General features: G+C 43.9%; 1 protein-coding gene across 2 annotated transcripts in view; it reads right to left on the minus strand.

Annotated features, from left to right (window-relative positions):
• Window positions 1-22235, minus strand: part of FBXL13 (F-box and leucine rich repeat protein 13) — a 2326763-nt gene that overhangs the window by 348158 nt on the left and 1956370 nt on the right. The window lies entirely within an intron of this gene.

Consider the following 22235-nt stretch of genomic DNA (forward strand, 5'->3'; position numbering starts at 1 on the left):
CCTAACACTCAGGACTGTGTGTTGTAGGTGTCAAGCCTAAAAAAAGAAAATCAGGGGACGGGAGTAATTCCCCCTGGTTGTAAGGAACTGATAACTAGATACCAGGAGAAGGTAGTAATTCTCCTGGTAACCCGGACCGACAGTAAGGTCAAAAAAGAACCTGGGAAAGGGTGTCATTCCCCCTGGTTATCTGAGACTGAACGTCAGGAGAAGAGAGACATTCTCCGGACCCACCAAGAAAGTATTATTTGGAACCTTACTATCAGGAGAAGGAAAGCCATTCCCCCTTACCTGTGAGGCATGTGAGACACAAGACTGTCCCTAAGGTTTGGAAACTGTTTCAACAAACCATAACCCAGGAGAAGGGAGTCATTCTCCTTGGACTGGAACAGTACTGCCCTAGTCTTTAGTTTCTTGTTTAAGGGACAGAAATCTTGACACAGGATGGTGGACACTTTTGAGTTGACAGACATCCTGACACACACCTTATCTTTAGTTGAGGCAGGGTAACCCCTCTTAGTAATAGGGCCAGATATGTTTTATCTTGCTTTTCTTGATTAATAAAAAGTATTTAGCCCCAAACATGCCACCTTTGTGTCAGCCTCCTTCTTCTGCACCCTTGCGTTACATACATCAAGTCACGTGGGCATCATATCAAACAGACTATGTTGGTGGATAGGAATTTATGATTTTCTCTTTGTCCATTGCAGATTGTTGTGTGGAATGCTTTTCACCATTTGTGTCTTTACATGCTGTGCTGCTTAGATGTGTACATTGGATTCTCACAGGTGGTAAAACCAGAGGGAGCTTATAGGATTGGAAATATAGTGATGGAGCTAGAGGAAAGATAGAAGAGAGTGGAGGGAGGCAAGACTAGATTAACCGGAAGCAAGGAGTTAGAGAGGAGACCAAGATGGTTGTAGGAGAGAGCACAAGGATTAGAAGAGAGGGAAAGAGGTGGAAGTTCTCCCTCTCAAGTTCTCTTTATGGTACTTAGGGTCCTCGACCCGTACCTGGTGGTCAACAGACTTCGTTCCACCACTGCAATGAGGAGGAGGAGGTTTGGAGGCTTCCTGCTCCTACTGTTGTACCCAAGTGTTATGTTTGCAAAGTGGACAAGCGACAACTGCATGCACCCACTTGGAAATCTGCCTCGTGTTACCCTTTACCATGATGGGGTGTTTGGCACATCCCCAAATGCTTCTGTCCGCTTTCCGACCTCCTCTCGATACTGCCGTGTCCGATCATCAGACACGGAGGACTGCCAGCGTCCTTGTAGCCCTCTCCCTCCGGATCAGCGACGCAGTTTGTATCCACCGAGTTCGGTGCACAGCACACCTGCAGTCTTCTGTGGCTGCCTAAGACACTCTGTTCAGTCCGTTATTGTTTTTTATACAATGTTGCCAGCATTGTTTGGGTCCATTGTATAAGTCCTTCGTCTCTTTCACATGTTTCATCTTCATTGCCCCACGGGGCAAACCCGTCCCAATACTTGGATTACTTATGTTCCTGTTGTTCTTCATCGTCTCAGTATTTTCCAGAACCTTAAGGTACTCTGCCTTAGAACAGAACATAGGTCTACTGTCTACAAAGAGGTTAGTAGAGAAAGGAGAGTCTGAAGTAGGTGGGGGTGTGATGTTCTAATAAGGGTGTACTCTAGATGGTCGTCCTTCTCCCTAGGGGGGAGTCCCTCCCCATGAGATACTCCCACAATATACCACTCCCAGGGGGACTATCGGGCAGCAGCCTCACCTTACTGGCCTTATGGGAAAGGGCTCCTCCTCTGGGAGAAGTGACGACATCTAGTGAATCGTCACAGTAAGTAAAACAAAAGGGTCACTACTGGAATACAAATCTAAACCCACATATTGCATTTGTATAAGATTAGCCTCTAGTGGATCACTTTGTAAATAAATACATTAGAAATCATACGGTAGATGCCATTTTCTGTGACACAGAGCAAATTCACCACAGTCTCTAGGTGGTAATCTAGAGAATCTTGCTAAAAATGAACAGACCACCAAAATGCACTCTGTGGGATTGCGTCAAATGGAATATGCTAACTTTGCTGCACATTTTATATATTCTTTTTAATTCATACCCTCTTAACAATGCTATAATATGGGCACGAAAAGTAGTATGAACATAGAGGGAATAATTTAGAGGTTTCTTTTTAAAGCAGTAAGAAGTCTGTATAAATCCTTTTAAGACCACGGATGCAAAAAAGTATCTATATCATACATGTGAATCGTACTATTCCACAGTTTCTCTTATTGTACTGTTTTTTTAGGCTTACAAGAACACAGTGAACTCTCTGAATTGGTGCATCTAAGTTCACACCTACATGCTTAGGAGGTGCAAGTTATCCTGCAGCGGTATAAACCTAAATGCCTTCATCTAAACCTTTAAATTGTGCAGTCCCACTAATTCTAAATGTTTATCTCTGGTGACTTTAAGTTTGCCTTTTGATTTAATTGGACTCAATACTTTGTTTGACTTTCTGTGATCCCATCCTCTAGTAGTGCTGGTACGCATGTTAGCTGTTAAGTCATAAGCAGAGGAAAAATGAATATGATTTTTCTGTTTCTAATGTTGGCCTATACGTCTTCTAAGTGTATCATAGCCTTGTTTTATTAAAAATCTTTAAAACATATATACAAATACAAACATATATATGCACAAGTTAATGCTGCTATTTCTTGCTTGCACTTTACTCTATCCATTCTCTGTCCCAGTATGACATACTGACTGGGTTTTTCAGCTTTTATACACATGTATTAGCTTTCTTAATTCTGACATGGGCTTGGGAAATGGTGGTCTCAAGTTTTTATTTATTGATACTCATGTACTTTTATTCTTCCATTGTACGTGGAATTTCAATTTAATAAATTCAATGCATTATGTGCTTATGTTTATTGGACCTCTCCAACTCGACCAGGAATCTGCAGTGGAATTTTGGGTGCATTTGGTTTGGACTATGTGGCCTAGACTTTATTCCTGGTTTTCCATTTACCACTTGAACATTGTTTTTGCATTTCGTGCACTATGCAATATATAGATAACAGACATTATTACTTCTTGTCTGTTTCCCTCTCAATTAAAAAACTTTGTTAAGGGGATGTTTTGGTTAAATTGCACTAATAAAAACCTTTGAAATTCACTGATATCTGATATGATATGATATGGCATTTGTAACACGCCTATCCACAAGTGTTTCAAGGCACGGCGAGGCAGGGGGGGAACAAGGGGAGAACAGACAACAATCCTACTAGGCCAGGTGTCATTCAGATCGCGCAAGTGCAAGGGTAGGGGGACTGGGAAAAAGTGCAAGGGGAAGGGGAGAGGGGAAGTGCAGTACATGGTTAGTAGAATACAAGATAAGTAATAGGGCCAGCTGGTGGCAAGTGCAAGGAGAGTGCAGTACATGGTGAGTAGAATACAAGATAAATAATAGGGCCAGCTGGTGGCGAGTGCAAGGTAAGTGCCGGGAGAAGGGGCTGTAGGATACAGAGACAGTCCCGTAGTGCAGGTAGGCAGTGCAGGGAAGAGTGGCATGGCCAAGGACCGAGATCGGTGAGTGGCCAGTTGCAGATTCAGTGCAGGTTCAGTGATTTTAGCAGGGGAGAGAGGGAGAGAAAGCGGAGGCAAAGAGGAAGGTTTTGAGGTGCTTCCGGAACCGGAGATGGTTCTCCTCAAGTTTCAGGGAGGCAGGAAGGCTGTTCCAGAGGGAGGCCCCTGCTTCGGAGAGAGATCTACCCCCAGCTCGTTGCTTGGAGAAGCGGCTGACCCTGAGGTAGTTGGAGGTGGATGAGCGAAGAGCTCGAGAAGGAAGATATTTAGGGAGAGAGAGTTGAAGGTATTTTGGCCCAAAGCCCCAGAAGGCCTTGTGGACAATGCAGAGGGTTTTGAACTTAATCCTCGCGGCCACTGGGAGCCAGTGTAGCGATTTCATTCCTGGAGAGATACGGTCCCTGGGCTTGAGGCCAAGGACAAGTCTCGCAGTCCTGTTCTGGATGAGTTGCAAAGGGCGGAGAGTAGAGGCAGGAAGATTTAGATAGAGGCTGTTACAGTAGTCCAGCTTCAAGAGAACCAGGGCTCTGGAGACAGTGAGCTTCTGGGGGAAGGAGAGGAAAGGAAGGATACCTCTGAGGAGGTGTAGCTGGTAGTGTGACTTCTTAGAGACGTCAGATATGTGAGGAGAGAAAGAGAGTGTGGAGTCGAAGATGACCCAGAGGTTATTTGCCTTGCAGGTAGGAGCAGGAAGAGGGCCAAGGGAGGCCGGCCAGAGGCCGGCCGGGAAGGAGGGAGTGTGTGTGCCGATAAGTAGAATCTCAGTCTTACTGGCATTAAGGCAGAGGTCGTTGGCGGCACACCATTCCTGGATAGCAGAAAGACAGTCGGAGATGAGGGAAGGGGAAGAGGAGGCTGAGGGTAGCCTGAAAATGAGCTCGGTATCATCCGCATAGCACTGGAAGTTGGGACAGAGAGCGGCGATGCGGTGAGCAAGAAGTTCCAGGTACTGGTTGAACAGCCAGGGGGAGAGGTTAGATCCCTGGGGGACACCACAGGTAGAGAAAAAGATGTCAGAGAGGAAGGAACCCAGTTGGACCTGGGAGGGTCGATTGGAGAGGAAGGAGGTCAGCCACGCCAGAGCCTGACCAGTGATACCCACGTTATCACGGAGACGGTTGAGCAGGATGGTGTGGTTGACAGTGTCAAAGGCAGAAGAGAGGTCGAGCAAAATGAGAACACAAAAAACTTTGTAAAAGGGACGTTATGGTTAAATTGCACTAATAACAACCTAGGAAATTGAATGAAAACACTTTGTTAAGGGGACGTTCTGGTTAAGTTGCACTAATAAAAAACCTATGAAATTCAATGAAAAACCTTTGTTAAAGGGACATTATGGTTACAAGTAAAACCGAGAAAAAAATTTGCAACCACAACTTGCGCCACCACCGTACACTGCTAAGACTAACACCCAGGACATCAAAGATGACATCACAAAATGAATACAACCTTTTGGTTCCATAGCGCAGGGTCCCCCTCGACACAAATACCCCTCTTACTAAATCTGGAAACTCCCGGCAACGATAGCATACTACTAACACAGCTGAACATACAAAAACAGTTACAACTATTAAGCTTGCACTTTGGGCCTGTGCTTCAACTGATGATTGTTCCTCGAGCCCATGCTCAATCAGGCAGCCGCACGGAACACTGAAGCGAGTTAAAGAAATTATAAATGGTAATTCAGCCCCATACTTTTGGCTTAGCCTCCTAGCCTCAATATGGCCCGGTATCACCAAAAGCATACTGTAGCCGTTACTCAATTCTCTCACACATGTACAGCCCCTTAGAAAAATGCCCAATCAGAGATAGGAGATTATGAAAAGCAGCATCCCCACTTGTGGGATATGGGTTGTAGGAGCAGGAGGCCTGCTTTTGAAACAACTGGAGAGTTAAGGAAAGGACAGTAAAAAAAAAAAAAGAAGGATGGGGAAACAGAGGAGGCTAAGAACATGCAGGAAGCTGGAAACATGGTGGCAGAGGAGAGCAGTGAGAGGGAGAAGAAGGAGCTGGTGGCAGCTAAAGAGGTGGAAATATATGGGAGAACCTATGTCCAGAGTATTGAAGATGAGAATGATCGACTAGTCTGGAAGAACTCTGAAATTTGTGCAAGGTTTAGGAATTATTATAGGACTCTATATACGGAAGAGGAATCTATATCAAGGCAGGATTTGGAGAATCTATTTGAAGATATTAATATTACAAAATTATCTTTGGATGATACTAGAATGTTGGAGGAAGATATTGAGCTTGAGGAGGTCTTATTGGCAATTGGGCAGCTCCAGATGGGAAAATCTCAGAGTTTAGATGGATTGCCTATCGAGTTTTATAGGAAATTTGATACTTTTTTGGCTCCAATTTTATGTACGTTGTTTAACTCATTTTTGCAAGGGGAAGGTTTGTGTCAATCGATGACTGAGGCCATGATCACAGTGATACCAAAAGAAGGGAGGGATGGTAAAAAATGTAAAAATTATAGACCAATTTCTTTGTTAAATGTGGATGTCAAACGTTTTACCAAAGTAATGGCAAATAGGCTGAGTGACAGTATTGGTAAAATAATCCATAAATCTCAGGTAGGGTTTATGAAGGGTATGTTCGGGTATGATAATATAAGGACGTTGATGGATTTAATAAATTTGCACAGTAATGAATCGGTCAATGCTGCCTTGGTTTTTATGGATGCTGAGAAGGCATGCAACAGAGTTAATTGGGATTTTCTGGAATTTACAATGGAGAAAAGGGGGTTTGGCGGTAGATTTGGGAGAATGCTTCATTGTCTTCAAAGTTCTACTAAGGCACGTGTTTGGGTTAATGGTGAATTATCGGATTCTTTTAGTCTTAATAGACGGATGAGGCAGGGCTGTCGCCCGTCACCATTTTTATTAAACATTGCCTTGGAACCCCTGGTTGCATTGATAAGGAATGAGCAGAGAATTTGTGGGCTAAAATTTGGGGCAAAAGAAGTGAAACTACTCTCTTATGCTGTAGTGGTGCTCTCGGATCCTGAGAGGGGTAGCACTGTTCTTAAGAAAGTACTTGAGAGTGGGCACGTTTTTAGGTTATAAAATAAACTGGGAAAAAATTGAGGTGTTACCACTTTCGACGGCCGTTAGGAGAGGAGGCTTTGCAGACTGGAATTGTAACTGGTCTGAAATGCATGTAAAATATTGGGGATCTTCCTTACTAGAGATATACGAAAGATGGTTCAATTTAATGTGACTAAATTGTTAGAAACTCTCAGGAGGGATTTAAGGAAATGGTTGAGATTAGATTTAGGACATGGGCAAGGATTAATACGATTAAGATGTTGCTTCTGCCAAAGGTCTTATATATTATGCAATCAATACCTCTTGCATTCTCTAAGAAACTACCTAAGGAAATTGATCAGGTTTTCCTGGATTTTCTCTGGGGTAAGAAAAGGGCTCCAAAAATACAAAGTTTATTTTACAACGGGATACTAAAGAAGTGGGTTTTGGATATCCAAATTTGTAAAAGTATTACAGGGGATTTATCTTGAAGAAGGCGGCCCTGGATGTGATGACATAGACGGAGCAGGAACCAATCGGGTTAGCAATTGAGAGGGATGCCTTGTTACAATTTCGATTGGAAAATATCTTTTCTATGGGAAAACTACCTAGGGGGGTCTGCAAAATTATTGACTGTTAAAATTGCTAAAAGCATAATGCTATGGTGGCTGCTTTCTGTGTTTCTGAACCATAAATCATCTGTTTGGCATAACCCTGGATTACAAATTGATAACAAGACATTGGGTTGGCGAAGTTGGATTTCAAAGGGGACTTTGTCATTAGGGGATTTGATGCGAGACAGACATTTGATTAACTTTCAGGAACTTCAGAAATTGTTCCGATTGAGTGGGAAGGAGAAAAGTAGATATAAGGAGCTAGAATGCCTTTTGGTCAGGGTGTTTGTTATGTTGTCCAACCCGGTAGAGAAGGAACTAGCAGGATGTTGCCACAAAATGCCTCTACGTATTTGAAGCTCATGCCAGAGAATGATTCACTTTTAGAATCATGGAATATTCTGAAACAGAAATGGGAGTCAGATTTGGGTTGTGCTATTACTGATGAAGTCTGGAAATATATATGGCGAACTGGACATGCTAGCAAAATGGATCTCAGGCTACGACTCTGAGTTTAAATTAGTAATGTTTAAGTAAAAGGGTAAAGAGGGAGCTTATTGGATTTTATGGAAATCTTTTATTGATTTATATGGTAATGGTACATTAAATGTATGACCCATTATTATAAGTGATTGGATACTCACACTAGTACTGGTCTTATTTGTAGTAGTTAGTGTGTGTGTAGATGTCTGTCTATGTCTTGTCACTTGTCTATATGTTAGGACATTTGGATACATCTATTGTGAAGGATTTGATATTATTAGAATAAGCTTTATGACTCCAATGAATGTATGTTTTCTTTAGTTTATGAATATCTCTTTACTGTTTTTCTTGAGGTATGGTATTTCTATTTAATGTATATGATAAGATATATTGTATTTTAAGTTGATTTTGGTTTGTATTTTATCTTACATGTACTTGTTTGAATTTGATAAATAAAGATATTATTAAAAAAAGGTGTGGAAATATCAGGAATAGTAAAAAAAGGTAGTGGCAAGATCTGAAGACACAAGTGGGCAGAAGGATGTGGGCAGAAGCAAGAAGGAGGTGGCAAGAACAACAGAGAAGAAGGTGGTCAGGTCAGAAGTTATCACGTCTCAGAGGAGAAAAAAAGAACACAGGCGAAGGAGGTAGAACCTTGAGGCAAGGAGGAGTAGGCTCATACATGTTGGAATGGGTATGATGCAGTACAAGTCACACGTAAGGAAGAGAGTGGCACAGAGGAGGTTGGAGGAGTACAGAAAAAGGAAATGAAGGATCAGATGGTAAGCACAGCCATGGCCCAATCCGTCAAAGAGGAAACTTTCTGGCACATCAGACCGGCCTCAGGGAGTACCAGACAGAGGGAGGAAATATGAGATGGGCTAGGGATATCCCATCAAGTTCAGAGACATGGCGGCGAGGAAGTCTAAAGTATGTTCAGGACCCCTCTCTCGCTCTCTCTGCTGGTCATGACCAATGGCCTGGCATCCCACAAGATTTGCTACCAAAGACATTTGAGGAGTGCGGAAAGCCCAAATCTAGAATAGAGCAGAGAAGAGAGTTCAGAAACCCCATAAACCTGCTACGCCAGAGAGGTTAGGTGAGGCAACCCTCTAAAAACTGAGGTCTGAATGCAGGACTACTCACGGCCAGCAGGAGAGATGATCCTTTTGGAGAAAACCATCTGGATTATTGTTTATTGCAGGAGGAGCCCAATTTATAGTTCTATGGCCCCTACTTGTATATAGGCCCCAAATAAACATAGTAAGCCTACACTGCTTGGTCAAGGCATCCTGCTTTATCCCAGGTTTCCTGCATGACACACCATAAGCAGGGATCAGAAGTGGAGACTAGAAGCTAGTGAAGGACAATCATGAGCGCATAAGAAAATGACAGAGATTTGGGTGAGGAGGGCTTGTGGGGAACTGTGTTTGTGCTAGCGTTCTGTCCTCCATTTGAAATACATTTTTGTGTTTGCCAAAGAAAGTTCCAGTACACTGCACCGATTCCAGGACACCTCCTGAGTCTCTGGTGAATGGAAGTACCAGTAGTATACTCATCAGGAGAAGTCTAACTTAAGTCTTGTAACATTTCCTGGAAACAATCACTCCGAAAGTGAAAAGTTAACCAACATTGATACCATGTTTTCTTTACCATGATTAATGGTGACCATAATGCATGTAAACCTGATAACTCGGGTAACAGCTCAAGGAAATCTAGAACAGAAAATGTTAGAAGAGCAAAGCAAAACAAGAATCTTGAGGACAAATATGTGACCAATATCTGAAGCAATCACTTTTTGAATCATACTGTCAATTAACAGATGAGCCTCACAGGCACCATTCATCAAAAGAAGGACATGTGTTCATGCACATCAAGGTTAAATACGACATTGCACCACCTTGAAGAATTCAGAAGGACGGTCCTTAGCATGGCAATCATCGTAAGGACATACATTTTATGCCATTAATATCACCTAGAACATACCAATTGACAGTGCTGAAATGATGGTTGGACAAATTTGAGGTAATACCTTTCTCAGCACTTCTAAATACGAAGTTTTGTTTATTGGTGCCAGGATCCCTGGGCTATGGGGTACACTAATGGCAACATTTTAGTGATACATAAAGACTTTGTATAGTGAAACATTGTTCCCAGGAGATAGCCCATTTTAGCACCACTCACAGTATTTGAGAATAAATGAAATGGTCTGTGACAATGCAGCACATTAGGCAGAAATGCTATGACTTTCGTTACTAAAAATAACAGGTAGGGCTGTGTTAACTTCTACCGATATGGCTAAGGGAATCCATCTATAAACAATATAGTGTACTCCCATTAAAGGGACAGGATGGATTTAACTAAAGTGACACCAGGACTTAAGCAATGGAAAGCTACTCTTCTGTAAGGTTCAACTACCTCATGGTCTCCGAGTTACAGGTCACAGTTCCTGCCTGGGCTCAAACTGCCAGTTTTAGGGTTTTAGCACACATCCTCCATATTGATATTACAGTCTCAGCACAAATAGTACCCAGTTCGCTTCTTAGATTAGCCTACCAGCAAGATCTTCTCCCCGTTGCTTTAGGGTACCTCTCAGGCTCAGTCCCCCTTTTTGGCAGAAAATGATACCTTTTACAAACTTCTAACAGCAAGTAAGTAACCCACCAGGCACTGGTCGATCTCCTATGTCAAGGTCACCTCTGGTGTCTTTTGATGTCTGGTCTCCTCTAAGAGTATGAGATGTAGCCCTCAGCAGACTATGAGGGGTCAGAAATGTGAGGAAGACAACTTTTTGAAAGTTTTTCAAAAGATGCCATTTTATTGAACTCAAAAATGTTTTGATGAACGCCTCACTGTCCCCACCCTCACAAATATTTCCCTGCCTAAAGTAAACTAAAGGAAACTCTCTAACAAATGGATTCTGTCACTCACACTTGTACATACAACAAACTCAATAAGGTAATATATGGCAATTGAGATACAACAAAATCAGCAGTTATATTCAAGATCAAGTAACTGTTTCTCCTCTCATCCTGGGTGAATCTCGCTTCCCCAAGTTCAATCAGGATTTCAACGGACAGTTCAAAAGAATAAGGAAATACCATCTTGCAACAAAGTTCCAATAAAGTTCCAATAAGTCTTTCAACTGAATTTAACCAACAGTTCAAAGTGTTCAACAATTCGTTGGTCTCTCCATTTGAAGCAGAGAGTTCTACACAACATTTTTTCAAAGTATAAGGAGGTTTCCACCGTTTATCAAGAACAACAAAAAGGCTTCAGTCAGCATGATTCTGTAATACTGCACAACATACTTGCATTGTCAATGTTGATTTGTCAGGATGTTTCCACAATTGATTCACAATGTGCTTTTGTGGACTTGCCACTTCTTCAACACTTTTAACCATACCACAGTATTCAATGACTTTTGCCTGGTCCACTCACCTGCCAGGCCTATAATACAAGGTCCCTTGTCCTGGTGCACTGACCTGCCACGACTAGCAAAACTACTACTACTTCTACAAGTACTCTTGTAGTTTAGTTTCCTCTTCAGACAACTCAAAAAGTTTTATGATTTGTTCAACAACAATTTGGACTACTTCTTTGTGGAAAACACGAGACACATTGATGCTGTTTGTTCCACACTTTTGATTGCCACATGCAATGCAGGTTATGCTCCTCTCCTCCTGTACACCTTTTGTCAGAAGGGCAGCCTTCCCGCTGCTCTTATTTCCCCCCTCTTGCATGAACCAAGTGTTGACAATGTTTTTTTCTCACCTCTGCCCCTCTTTGGCTTAAGCAATGCTTATTTAGGTCAGATCCCTCTATTGCGTCTCTCTTCCTCTGACAATAGGGTTTACAAACAAATAACTTCTTAATTGTTCCCTCTTGGTTTTGGCAATGGTAGTTTATATTTGTTTCTAGCAATATTGACCCCTTCTACTGTTGGTAATTGTTTTGACCTTTAAACTCACAATGATAGTCTATTTGCCGAGCTCTTATACTGCCACTTTCTCCACTTTACATTTTCTTGGAATGCAAAAGAATGATCTTTCTGCTTTACTTCAGTTCGACATACTTCATACTTATGTTTCTGCCACTTTGCTTCTTTTCTATTAGTTTGTTATTTAAAAGATCTGTTTAGGGCCAGCGGGTAGTGACGGAGCGCTCCGGGGTCACAACATGCTCGCCTCGCTGCCTTTGGGTTCTTGACTTCTTTTGCTCCAGGCAAAGCGGGAAACAGCCTTGCTTGGTTTTCTGTGGCCCATGCTGAGGAGAACAGGAGTGTTCCGTGCTCCAAAGGCTCTCTGGTGCTCGCCTGCCACTGGAGTCTGCCTTGCTGGCGGGAAGGCTTTACATTTCACACTTCACGCCGCGCTACCTCTGCAACCACGATCTTTAGAGGGGAAGATTGTAACAATAACGTTTCCCTCTGCGCCATCTCTGAAACCACGATCTTCAGGGGGAAAGCTTGTACAGTTGACGCTTCTTGCTGTTCAATCTCTGCACCTGAGGTCTCTGAAAGAAAAGACCCTCTCAGAACCGGCCTCCCTAGTACTGCAAGCCATGGCTGTTCTGGTGTCTCTACACTGCTTCATCTGCAATTATTGTAATTTGGAGTCTCTGCAACTAATCCATCTTACACTGCTACTCTTCTCCATGGTCTGCACCTGAGGGGGCCTTTCATGCCTCGCATCTTCCCTCAGGTATGGGTCATTAGCTCTATTTACCTGCAAATGGCAATCTAGGGCTTCTGCATCCCTCTTCTTCGTCCCAGTACTTTTAGCATTATGGGACTTGACGTTCCCAATGTTAAAGTCACCTTTTTCCACAATTTCAATCTTACAATAAGCCATTAGATTTGTTGGGTCCGCCTGCATGTGATTCCCCTGCAGAACATCACCCCCAGGGAGGGGATCATGAAGTGTCTGCCTTTCCCAAGCCACATGAGAGAGGTTCCAGACCAGGTTTTCTGGATGAATCATCTCTGATTCATCACAAGACCCTCTCATTCTCTGTGTCTTCCTCATGTCAATGTTTGAGATATGACCTCCAGCCGACTTTTGACTTTCTCTCCTTCTCAATGCCTGGCCTCTGCCAACATCTTGAAAAAAACAATCAGTGAGCTTTTGGCTTGCTCTCTTTCTTCTGTCTAGCCTCTGACATGGACTTTTATACACATCTCTTTTAGGGTCTGGCTCTCTTCCATGGATTGATCCTCTCCCAGGTATTGGCTTTCTCTCCATCCTTCTTTGTAGCGTCTGCAGTGGTCAGAGGTACACTTGTGAAGATGTTCCTTAAGAGGCACCCATTGAGGGGGACTCTGGAACACTGGGAGCCTGTGAAAGCCACTAGATGTGTGAAGCAACCTCTTTAGGAGGTATATGGAAGATAACCCCAAAGTTCCTGCAATGCTCTCTTGGATGCCATATTAAATGCCTGTCACGTGCGTGGTATCAGAAGTGAACTGTAAGCAAATGAAAACATTTTAAGTTATATATTTAAAACAACAAAAAGGGTGGTCTTCAAACAAAAGTATCAACTTGCCAAATATTTTGCAGAACCGTAATTCTCAGTCTTTCCCTCTCTCCCCAAAGATTCTGAGGTCCTGGTACGAAAGGTCACTCATAGTTCTTGGGATCTTAAGTATTGCTGCACTTCTTTATTGGCTTTCTGAAGATTTTTCTTTGCCTTCCGTCACACTTGTCAGGATGTGCTGAAGGTTGGGACATTTTACCATAACCCTCTCTCTCAGCCCCTTTTCTTGAGCTCCTTTATCTCTTTTATGTGCTTTTACCTCTGCCTCTCCTTCCTAGATCACTTTCCTCTTTCCTCCCCTTTTCCTTTCCTCATTGTCACTGGTTTCCTTCACCTGCCTTATTCTAATCTTATCCCTCTTGTCTCATTCTGTTTTTTGCAGCTTCACCTCTTTCTCCATTTCCACTTTCATCGTTTTCACCTCTGCAATTATTTCTGCCTCTGCTATTACTTCCTCCTGTTCCACCATTGCCTTTCACTTCTTCTCTCACTGCTCCTCTGCCTTTATGCTCCCTTCCTTCCTCCTATTCTATCACTTCTCCCATTTCTACTCTTTCGGCACCCTGTGCTCCTAATTCACCCTCCTCTGGTTAAACTCTCTGTCCTCACTCCTCTGGCTCTGCTTTCTCTTACTCCCTCATCAGGCTCAACTCTCTCTTCTCATTCCTCCTCTTTCTTCTTAGTCCTCTGCCTCTGCTCTCAATTTTTCCTCCTCAACCTCTGCTCTAACCTCTTCCTTCACCACCACCACTGCACTAATTTCTTCCTCCTCCACCTCTGCACTCACTTCTCCATCCTCCCTTTGAACTTCCTTCTTCTTTGCTTCTGCTCGCACTTCATCCTCCCCTGCTTTCACTCTCCTCTCCTTCTGTCTCTTCTTTCTATCTCACTAACATACACTATTCACCATCTTTCCCACTAAAACTCCTGAGTCCCACACATTTACCCATTTCCCGTCCACTTTTATTTCCCCGTCAGGTGATCTGCAGAAAGTATATTTGATTAAGGGATCTCAACTGTGTGCAACATGTGAATGGAGTCAGGAATAGGGAGCAGGCTTCTGGACTATAGTTTGCACATCTTTTGTTAAAAAGTTGGCTACTGCTCAGGATGCTGTAAAACGAGTTTATTTTACCTTTGTCCACCATTTTGCTTTTAGATCATGGTTTGTAGGAAATGCTGTTTTCCAGTGACATGTTCTCTTTATGTTCGGTATTGAGTTAACAAAATGGGTTTCTGGAACTTGGAAGAGCCAGGCAAGTACGAAGGGCCACACCTGAAACTGTTTACATGATTAACTGCCATGGACTTGTGTCTCTCAATAAATCATTTCTCTTAATCACCAAAATGTTCTTAATGGGTGCACCAATGGACAATTTCTTTTCAACACACCATTCTATTTGATTGCCCAGAGTGCAACACCACCTTATCTCAGCAACAGGTCTCAGAGTTAGAGTTATGGGGTATTAAGCTAAGGCCAGGGATGGCCTTTGGAGACAGAGATCCTCCACATGCTCTCTCTGGGGGCTGCATCATAGATCCCCCTAAACTCATTCCCCCTAGTCTCTAGCATGGGACTTAGTCACAATACCACACAATCACCCTCAACAGAGAACGAGTGGTTGTGTCGTCCAGAAGAATATGCATTTTATGACGAATGAGGGAGGATACACAATAAAGGCATGCTGTGAAAGAGGCGAATTGAGGGGGAAGAAAGCCATAGATAATCAGATCCTGAAAATATCTGTTATGGGGTGAAATTACTGCCGGCAAAGGGGTAATGGGTGAAAATCACCCTGCATTTCACTTTACTTGAGGAGCAGCTTTTCTCATTTCTCCAATTTTGGAGGAATTTCTTTTTTGTTTATTTTTTTTGTTTGGTTGCAGGCAAGCAACACATTTGGGACAATTAAGGGAACAAAACATTACGTAGACAGTAAATTGGCTGAAACATTGGCGCATAAAACAAATCCACCCAAAGAAAACACAATTTTGGACAGTGAAAGGGGCAAAATTGACAGTTTTGCTGTGCTGGCAAAATGGCATAGCAGCTGGACTTTGCACAAAATTCAACATTTTTATAGTTGAGCAAAAGCTTGCTGATTTGTCTACCCCTCGTTATCAGTTCACTTTACAGGGAAAACTCCAAGCAGCTACGAGACCCAACCGTGAATTCACACCTACAGCAGGCTCTGCAACAAGCGTAGCATGGGTGTGCAAGACCTGGTATGGATCAATGAGCAAAGCCCAAAAACAAATAGACACCAACAGCGAAAAACACGCAGAATAAGCAGACACTCTGTGTGTGCAGGCTGTCAGTGAGCGAGCAAACTTGCAGGGAGTATTTCCAGTGCAGAAGCTAGGGCCCTTGATAACCTTGACAGTGCTGCTTCAGCCCAACATGACGGAGAGGCATTTTAAGATCTTGGAGCGGGATGGCGGAACAAGGGCAATGGCAGATCGTTGCAACAACCACAACATCTGAGCACAAGTAAACAAAATAAATACAAATAAATACAAGTAAATCAGTGTTAAGATGGATTTCTGAACTCTGACCTGGTGGGTAGAGGTTCAGAAGGCCAGCCTAGTTTCTTGGAACAGGGTAACCTTCTGGACAAGCCAGACCAATCAAGGTAGCATTGGCAGCGGTCAAGACCAAGTCTCAGGAGGGGTGAGGGTGACTGAGCACATAGAGTAAAGGACACTCACAAATCACTCCCAGTCAGGTGTATATATATTAAAAATACAATTACATTTATTCAAATCCTTTGAGTTTCAACACAATAGTTATTAACAGTAACACTTTTAAACCAACTCAATCCTACTAAAATACATACATACAAAACCAAGGGGACTAAAGAGTCAATGCATGAAATGGGTCCACAAACTAGAAAAGGGAAGGAAGCGGGTAGTGCAAAGAGTCTTTAGGCAGTTCTGCAGTAATCATAATCCTAACTGAAAGGCAGTCTAGTCCCTAAGAAGAGAGCAGCCTGTTGCTCAAATGTACTTGCAATGCTGGCACACGCGGTAGTGCAGATGGGCAAAAATGGGGTCTCTTGTAGGGTCTGTAGCAGCTCAGCAAGGTGGGTGGTTGAGGTGATGCACAATAGGTTCCCACTATTCGTGGAGGGTCTCCCTGAGAGGGCAGAACAGGTTCCAGGAGTTGGGAATAGTTCGATAGCTTAGTAGAGAGCTGTAGAAAGGAGAGGAGCCCTCAGGGGCCACTAGTGCATAAGAATGGATGGATGCGCTAGGTGCCACCGGTAAGGGTTGCAATTACTTACCAACCCCTCGCGCACTGCGGACCAAACTTCGGCAGTCGAGTCCAATTCGGTTGCAAGTTCAAATGCGGAAATCTCGTGGCTATGTGGCTTTCAGCAGCAAAGTTACAGCGTTGATTCCCAAATGGGAAAGTGACGATTTCTCCGCTCCTGGTGGATGGATCAGGCCAGCTTCACTGTAGCAGGTTTCAGGGCACAGAGGGTCACAGCTTCAATGCATTTGCAAAGTTCGTCACCACAGCTGGGCGAAACGGTAACCGTGTGTATTCTGGTTCGGGTACTCTCTCTTTACTCCATACCTAGGAACACCAAGTGTACGCAATTCGGTGTGAGAGTGCCGTGAACATGGAGCTTGCGATGTAATGAGTTTCGAGGGCCTCCTCGAAATGGCAGTGGTGACAGAGCAAAGGTCCTGAGCAAGCTGGTCAACCCACTGGTTGGCCCAGGGACACTTCCGAGAAGGCTTACTTGCAGTGTTTGATGAAGGTGCAGAGAATAGTTAGCCCCACTATTCCAATGGATCGACGTGTCGTTGCAGACCTTCTTGTTCGATCAGATGCAGAGGGGTCCAGCGGGACGACAGTGTGCTCAGGGTGCCAAACCTTCCAGCGGATCACCAACGGTTCCTCGACTCGGCTTCTTAGTTTCAGGATACTTGGATCCTATCCTTCGTTCAGTGAGAACTCCAGAGATTGACATGGTATGGGTGTTTGGAGGACCCAATAGAAGATCTGCTCACATAAAGGCACACCATACGTGGACCAATCACGGACCACGGTGGTCCCAGGCATTACAGGAAACACATCAAACACTCTGGAACCCAGGATGTGTATTGGAACCAGACAGTCCAACCCACATCCTGGAAGCACACACACACAAGGCATGCAGAAGCCTGTGAAAGCTTGGCGTTTTGCAGGAGAATGCATGCCCAAATAAGGACTGACCCAGTACAGCTCGACCAGGGGTAAGGTGAAGGGGCATGATGGCCAAAGGACAGGACAAAGAACCTTGTGGCACGGCCATTTTGGAGCCAGGCAGCCTATTCGTGCCAAGCGCTGTAAACACAGGTTACCTGGAAGGAAAGGGTTAAACATACATGAACAGATAAGCTGCCACCAGCCCTGTCCAAGGCACACCTGCACTTCTCCTTAAAAATCCTTCGAGAGTATCTAGGGCCTTTAGAAATGACAGGAAGACCCAAGTGCACTATACTGGAAGGTACATTGTGCATTTGCAACATGATGCAGAAAAGTTGCAACATTGACAAGGACTAAGGGAAACAAAGTCCAGTACTGACTGACTGTAAGGGCATGTCAGTTTCCCCATAATAAAGTGAGCGAAAAGCCCAGGGGAGTGCAGCTGAAGGCTGTGCTCCTTTGGCAAAGTCAGACTATGGTGTTTAACAGCAGCAAAAAATTGGGGGATACACAACTGGAGGGAAAATTACACATGAAATAGAAATCTTTCCTAACAATCAGAGGGGCAAACACCTTGGGATGGAACCATTAGAAATGCACCAATTGCAAACAACCACACTAGTGGGGAAATGTGCCCACCAACCAGACTATTAATTGTCTCTGCTAATTGCCAAGTCTCACCATAAAAAGAGGCAGAAGCTTCCTGACCTTAAAGCTGCTAGAAGGATGTCCCGGAATGTCCGTGGTTTAGCATAGAGAAGGGTGTCTCACTGACTAGTCCCTTGGGATCTGCCATCCAAGTGTCCGGAGCACGGCCATCGCTATTGGATCCAGACCCCAGGGGTGGACCAGTGAGGGAGGATTACCTGGATGAGGGGTCCCTGGGGAGTGGGGCACCGAGAGGAGACGTAGTATTCCTGTACCCGTTTTCCTGTGGAACACCTTCATTCCATGTACTATCTAGGAACTTTATCCTCCCCCCTTTCTTACACACACTCTACTGCACAAACAAAGCGCTTTAGGGAAAGACAGACTCACACATAACCAGTCTGTTTGACATGACCCAACATCAGAGTCAGGCACTTAACCTTAATGACTCGCACCTGAATCCTGTTACCTTTCCCCACTGGGATAAAAGGTGGAGCATGAGCGCACCCAGAGAGCAAGGTGAGAAGGGCAACCGAGGCGAGCAAGATCAGCAGAACGGAAGGGCAGGAAATCCCAGGGAGGCAACACGAATATGGAAATAGAGCAGACGGGACCAGGAGGCGAACGAAAGGCTGTGGTCCTATCAGCTGAGAGGTGAAAATTGCTACAGAATCACAAAACAGCGACTCCCTGCCACTGTAGGTGGTCACGGCAGAACCTCCTTCACGTATGGCGTGAGGACTTGAAAGGAGGCTAGCTGCGCTGGGCCAAAGGCCGGACAAACTGAAGGTTTTTGATAAACTGTATCAGCCGCTGCCGGTGAGTGAAAAGGGAGACTGTCTTGTGATGGTGAAAGAACAGGACATTAACATTTGAAGTGCTTGTTAGGTTGTTGAGAAACCATGAGCGAAAGTACATTGTAGCAAGAATAAAGAATGCCGAGATTGTGCATGTGAGAGAAGCCATGAGAGAAAATAACTGAAAGCAGTCGAATAGTCAAAGTGGTCATACGAGGAAAAAGTCACGGGCACAAGCCCCCTCGTACAGTCGAAAGTATTTGACAAGTAGTGAAAGGAACTGCAAATACCAGAAGGCATCGGGAGAGGAAGTCGGTACGAAACTTTGAACTGTATCAAGTATTGTGGGTTGTGCGTAGAACGGCAGCCATGAGAAAGAGAAGCTTGATTGTGAAAAGTAAACGCACTTGCTACAATATAACAAATTGGCCCGGCGAGATGTGATCGTCTATCGGAAGTCTCTATATCGAACTGGAAAGTACGTAAAAGTGAAAGCATGAAAGATTGTAAAGAAACCAGTGTGATGCTGGTGGTGTGACAGCTTGTGGCCGATCGAGGGAAGCCAGAACTGCCTGTAGATAAAGATCTAAGCCCGGAGGAGGGGGACCTGAGTGAACCGTACATAGGAAGGTCTGAGCCCAGAGGAGGAGGACCTGTGTGAACCAGTGAAAGTGAACCAAATATGTGTTTAAAAAGACATTAAGAATTCCCGAATACGATAAGCTAGTAGAACTGATAAAAGTTAACTGAAGTGTGATTTGAAGGTTATAGTGAACCTCGACGGAGGGATGCCAATTGAAAGCAAGGGGAAGTGAATCCTGTATTTTGATAAAGTGACTGAACAGTGGTGTAAAGACGAAGGTGAACCTAACAAAGGGGTATCACAAGAAAGCCGCAGAAGAGGGGAATCCCACATGGCGAGAGCTTGGGGAAAGTCTTGCACTGCCAGGCAAAAGACATTTATTTATTTAATTTATTTTTGCATTTATATAGCGCACACAAGCCCTCAGGCATCAGGGTGCTACGATCCAGTTACATGTGTCCTATTAGCTGGGGAGTTCTTGGTAAAAGAATATAGAGTGGTACATCAATCAAGGGATCCTACCTTTTTTGAAGAAACGCCTTTCTGATGCCTATAGACTCAAGGGGTGCTCACAGTCATGACACTGTTCGGCCTTGTCCCGTGATGCAACATAGGGAAGGGAGTGTATTATTTCAGCAGTCCTGAACTATCGAATCCTTTTAGACATTTTAGTTTGCATTACACTCTTTTGTTATACATATCATTGTCGTGCACCCTTTTGTTATATAGAGTAATGATTTGGCAATAGGATTATTAGCATAGGCCATTTTGTTTCGACACGACACCACTAAGATAGTGTTTTCTTTACTGTGATGGTCGTAGCTCGCTCCATCCTAGATTTAGTTTAGGCGTTTTTCTCACCCATGTACTGTTTAATAAACACCCTTGGATTGTACTCCTTGTGTCTGTCCTGCTTCTGATAACCATGCCTTCCTTACACATACTAGAGAGAAATTACCTGAGTTGGCCAAACCAAACATGCCACATAGTAGTGAGTCACACTGTAGACCAGGAAAAGCTTAGTGAGAAGATTAGATTAGCAAGCATGCTTGGAGTCGTGGCCTAAAGACTAGAAAGAGCTAGGGTAAAGAGAAGCTTGGGCACTCTAGCCCAGATACAGGTGGTAGTTACAAAGCCACCAGCGTCAACAAATGAAGTCTGTATTCTTGGTGAGACCCTTGGCTGGGAAAAGGGGGGGTCATCATTCTTGCAGCCTGATAAATACCTAGGTAGGGAACAAGAGAATCCTACCCAGAATTACCTAGAGCAAGAAGGGAACAGATCTTGCCTCAATAAAGCATCAAGAGGGGTAACAAAACAGCACTTGACCTGGTTGAAGTTCAAGGGCTACAGCATCCCAGGAGGCAACGCTGAATCAGGATTGTCTGCCAAGACAAAGAAGTGCACTAGAGCACTTTAACATTTCCTGAGACTGACTGATTTGAAAGATTCTCTCCTAGATGCAGATGCCAGGGGCTCTTGTGATTTTGAATAGAAACTAAACATTGGATTTAGATAAACGGGGGATCGCTTTCAAGTCCCCTGGAGCATAAATATAGATGTTAAAACCTGGCGTACAAGCCAGGCTTAACAACTTTATTCCCTTCCAAGGGGATTCTAATCAAGGTGTACTGTCTGCACAACATTGGATCACTGTTTGCACGGTGCATACAGACTACTCATGCAAAAACTACATGGCTCTATGCCATCAAGACATTAACATATTGGTGTAAAACCAATGGTTACATTTAATGCCTGCCTAGTTTTAGCACCCGATAAATTCATGCCTATTACATGAGAAATGCTTGCGGAAGGCATAGTTACTAAATGTTAAGGCCATTTCACTTATTTTAACACGTTTTTGTACTTTATAGTGAAAATGAGGAAAATTGCATGAAGGGGACAAATGTGCACGAAACTGCAAATGCATGTGGGCTCCTCCATCCAATCAGTCTTCCCCCTTTTTATTTTTTTTAAATAAGCGTCCAGGTCTTCCTAGAATAAGTCTTTAATGGATTTGAATTAAGCACCCATCTTGACACTTTTTCCTTAAGAAATGTTCCTATGTTTAGTTGTTTAGTTCTAACCTAGGACCTGGAGGAGTTTGTAACACCTTGCCCTGACCCAAGGACTCATACGGAAAGTGCACCTTATTTCAGGACTGAAGTAAGGAAGAGGGGAAAGATTACCCTATCAGGCCTGGGGTTGTCTGCATACACTCCAAGACATAACATCCTACAAGTTAGGCCAACTACCCCTCCTTATTGGACACAGACAAGCAACTATGCCGAGTAGGTCTGTTCCTGTTTATGTATAACCTTGGGATGTTGCTCAAGCAGAGTTAAAGAGTGAGTCGTTCTCTTTCTCTTTTACTCACTCACTATCTTGTATGCCAAGGGTAGGTTCTCAGAGGGCACATAGGTTTTCTAGAAAGAGGCGCCAGGTGGTTTGTGGCAGACCATCAAGGTCGGGTTGGCCTTTGTCATAGATGTTGGGCACCCTCAATCTTTCGTTCCCTCCTAGTATCACAATTTAGATGTCACACAGATTCTCCTGCTAAAATGGGAAAGGGAAATTCATCTTAAACTTGGGGTTCTAATCTCTTCACTGAGGGGTTGGTATTCTCGGACAGAAGCCAGGGTCTTTCCATCGGTGTCTCTCACACTGATATGATATGATAGGTTATTTATAACGCACTTAATACCCAGAGTTTTCGAAGCGAGGACCCGCGGATCGAACCTGTGGTGCTCCATGTTGTCTTGCTTCCAATGCGAGCAC

The sequence above is a fragment of the Ambystoma mexicanum genome, chromosome 12, assembly GCF_040938575.1.
Source record: "Ambystoma mexicanum isolate Mex_15411 chromosome 12, UKY_AmexF1_1, whole genome shotgun sequence".
In the NCBI taxonomy this organism is placed as follows: Eukaryota; Metazoa; Chordata; class Amphibia; order Caudata; family Ambystomatidae; genus Ambystoma; species Ambystoma mexicanum.